Raw genomic sequence first — 4,073 nt, forward strand, 5'->3', positions numbered from 1 at the left:
TTATTTGCTTACTGCTGGTGTATAAAAATATGATTTCGTTTCATACGATAATATTGAATCTCTGACAATGCTAAATGCACTTGTTAATTCTAGCTTTTTAATATAGACTCCTTGAAATTTTCTACATAGTTAATCACATGGCATGACTGTTTTGGTATTAGGTTTTCATCACAACTTTGTAAATAGGGGATTTATCATATTGTTTTTCTATATTTATGAACTGTTCAAAGCTTTAGAATCCTTTTTTTCTTCTTTAATTCTAAGGCCTCAATCCAAATAATAACATTACATAAGGCTTTGCATTTCAAACACTCTATCCCTAAACTGGAAATTCTATCTCTTTCTTCTATTTAATTTTGACCTGATTTTTATATCAAAGGTTATACCAATGCCATCTGCACATCTTTGCAGAACAGGATTTTTGAGACATTAAAGTTTGGAGATAAGAACCTCATAACAAAAATAGGCACAGAGGCAAATCTTCCTCTCTTGTGAAAAATATGACAAATGAATACAAGCTTCTTTCCAAATATAAAATGCCTTTTATTTAACCATTAGATATTATTATAACCATGAATATATGACTACCTTCAGATTTGCCCTTCTCCAAGCTGTCCTCTATCCAGTAACAGAAATATTTTTTTCTTAGATGATTTCAGATCTTTTTAAAAATATTTTTATTTAATTTTTATTCATTTAAAATGCAGAATTACAGAGAGAGAGAGAGAGGGAGAGACAGAAAGATAGATTTCTTCCATCTGCTGGTTCACTTCCTAAATGTCCACAATGGCTGAGGCTGGGCTAGGCTGAAGCCAGGAGCCAAGAGCTTCATATGTGTCTTCCACATGGATGGCAGAGACCTAAGTACTTTGTAATCTTCTACTGCTTTTCCAGGCACATTAGCAAGGAGCTGGATGGGAAGTGGAGCAGCCGCAAATCAAACCACTGCCCATTTTAGATGCTGGCTCTACAGGTGCTGACTTAACCTGCTAGAACACAATGCTGACCCCAGATGTCTTCCTTGAAGAAAAAATGATGCTAAACTTTGACCTCATAATCCAAAAAAAAATTGTCATCATTTACCTACCCAACTCCCTTAACACAGCCCATCTTACGTGATGGAAAATTATGTATTTCCAAGTAGGAAATATGGTTCAAAATCGTGGTATTTTTTTTTTTCTGACTTCTTAGTTGGACGGCATTCTCCCCTTTGAAAGAATCAGAATCCTAGGATGTGAATTTGAGTACGTTGGTCCAAAACACTGCCTGATGATCATCACCATTTTCCACTTGAGAATCATTAGATTAAAATTTTATGTCTTTGACGTTAACAAGAGTGTTTTTAACCCAATACACAGTTATTGAAGGTCTTTCTTTTTGAATTGGATTAATGGTATATTTTAAAATTCTAAAGAGATGATAAATGTTTGAGAAGAGAGATATGTTTACTTTGATGTGAACACTATACAATGTGTATGTGTGTCTAAACATCACATGCAACCCAATGAATATCTACAATTTTTATGTATCAGTGAAAAGTAAAACATAGGGGTCGGTGCTGTGGTGCAGTGGGTTAAAGCCCTGGCCTGAAGCGCTGGCATCTCATATGGGTACCAGTTCTAGTAACGGCTGCTCCTCTTCTGATCCAGCTCTCTGCTGTGGCCTGGGACAGCAGTAGAAGATGGCCCAAGTTCTTGGGCCCTTGCACCCATGTGGGAAACCTAGTGGAACTTCCTGGGTCCTGGCTTCAGATCAACACAGCTCTGGCTGTTGCGGTCATTTAGGGAGTGAACCAGTGGAATGGAAGACATCTCTCTCTGGCTTTACTTCTCTCTGTAATTCTTGTCTTTCAAATAAATAATATAAATCTTTTAAAAAAATGTAAAACATAAAGATGTGTTGTGGTGCAGTGGGTTAAGCTGCCAATTGGGGTGTCTGCAGCCCTTCCTGGAATGCTAGTTTGAGTCCTTTCTTCTTTGCAGCTTATCCAGCTTTCTGCTAATGTGCCTGGAGAACAGCATATTATGGCCCAAGTACTTGAGTCCCTGCCTCCCACATGGGAGACTGGGATGTTATTCTGAGCTCTTAGCTTTTACATGCTCCAGTTCCAGCTGTTGTAGGCATTTGGGAAGTGAACTAGCAGATGGAAGATCTCTCTCTCTCTCTCTAGCAAATAAAAACTTTTAAAAAAATCATATAATTAAAAAGAAAAATTCTATAAGGAGATGTACTATTCATTATTTGTCTGCATCTTTTCTGAACTATGATGGTGACCTTCCTAGTGCCAAGATGAGCTAAGCACTGGTCTTGAAGGGAAATCCTGTAGAGAAAAGAATATTGGCACTCTTTCTCAATCTATGAGATCTACCTGAGTCAGATGAACTTAAAAAAGTACTTAGCAACTGTATTTATTATTTTAAAAATCACAAAATTATATACAGTGAAAACTTTAAAATACTTTTGCAGCAAAAAACAGTCTATTAAACAATTAGCTCCATTAATTTAGGTACCTTTTAGATAAAGTCAATGTCAATAGCAAACTAAAGTGGATAGAATTGATGTTAATCATAAGATTTGGGTCCGGCGCTGTGGCATAGCGGGTAAAGCTGCCGCCTGCAGTGCCGGCATCCCATATGGGCACCAGTTCAAGTCCCAGCTGCTCCACTTCTGATCCAGTTGTCTGCTATGGCCTGGGAAAGCAGTAGAAGATGGCTCAAGTGCTTGGGCCCCTGCACCCATGTGGGAGACCTGGAATAATCTCCTGGCTCCTGGCTTTGGATCAGCACAGCTCTGGCCATTGTGGCCAATTAGGGATCAATCAACAGATGGAAGACCTCTCTTTCTCTCTCTCTGCCTCTCCTCCTATCTCTGTGTAACTCCGACTTTCAAATAAATAAATAAATCTTTTAAAAAATTAGATTTGTAGACTAGTCAACATTGATACCTAACTTACATGATGCCAAAACAGGATTCTGGGGTGACAGAAGGAAGATATTTTACTCAGAAGGCTAAGTTTACCTCAGACAACACAATGAAAATTGAGTTGATTGAACTAAATTAAAATGTATGATATAGTTCACAGATGTATCTTTTTTTTTTTTTTTTTGACAGACAGAGTGGACAGTGAGAGAGAGAGAGACAGAGAGAAAGGTCTTCCTTTGCCTTTGGTTCACCCTCCAATGGCCGCCGCGGCCAGCGCGCTGCGGCCGGCGCACCGCGCTGATCCGATGGCAGGAGCCAGTTACTTCTCCTGGTCTCCCATGGGGTGCAGGGCCCAAGGACTTGGGCCATCCTCCACTGCACTCCCGGGCCACAGCAGAGAGCTGGCCTGGAAGAGGGGCAGCCGGGACAGAATCCGGCGCCCTGACCGGGACTAGAACCCGGTATGCCGGCGCCGCAAGGCGGAGGATTAGCCTAGTGAGCCACGGCACTGGCTCAACACAGATGTATCTTAACAGATCACATTCTGGCAGATTCCTATTCACAACAATTAGCAAGATTTTAAAACAATTATTATTATTTTCTCTTGCCTCATTTCCATTTTAACATCCTGAGATAATGTCCCAAGAACTCAACTAACTAATATTCACCAGTTATTGAATTTGTTATCTTTATTCCAATGGGAAAAAAGAGATAAGAGTTTTAATTTTCAAAAGACCAAAAAAAAAAAAAGAAAAATTAAACCAGAGTTGTCGATGTGGGGTTAGCAAATATTCACCTCAATTTCCTAAATTTACTGCCACTACATATAATGTTCTGAATGAGTATGGATCTTCAATCAAGATGATAACCTTAAAACCATCTTTAATTACCAAATCAAGCAATATGGCACATACTTTGGGAGATGGAAGAGAGAGGGAGAGTGTATCATTCGAGCATAAAATGAAATGGGTATGGGAAGCTATGTATATGTTGGGGGAAGCAGGATGTATATGAAAAATCTCTTTGTTTCAATTACTGAAAAATAAAATCAGTTTCAAAAATGTAATTTTCTGCTAACCTTCAGCTATCCAAAAATTCAAATAACCAGAATCAAAGCTACATGTGCATGTACCTTTTCTTTTTGCTCTGGA

Source organism: Oryctolagus cuniculus, chromosome X (assembly GCF_051225735.1).
Source record: "Oryctolagus cuniculus isolate XC-2025 breed Fujian yellow rabbit chromosome X, ASM5122573v1, whole genome shotgun sequence".
NCBI lineage: Eukaryota > Metazoa > Chordata > Mammalia > Lagomorpha > Leporidae > Oryctolagus > Oryctolagus cuniculus.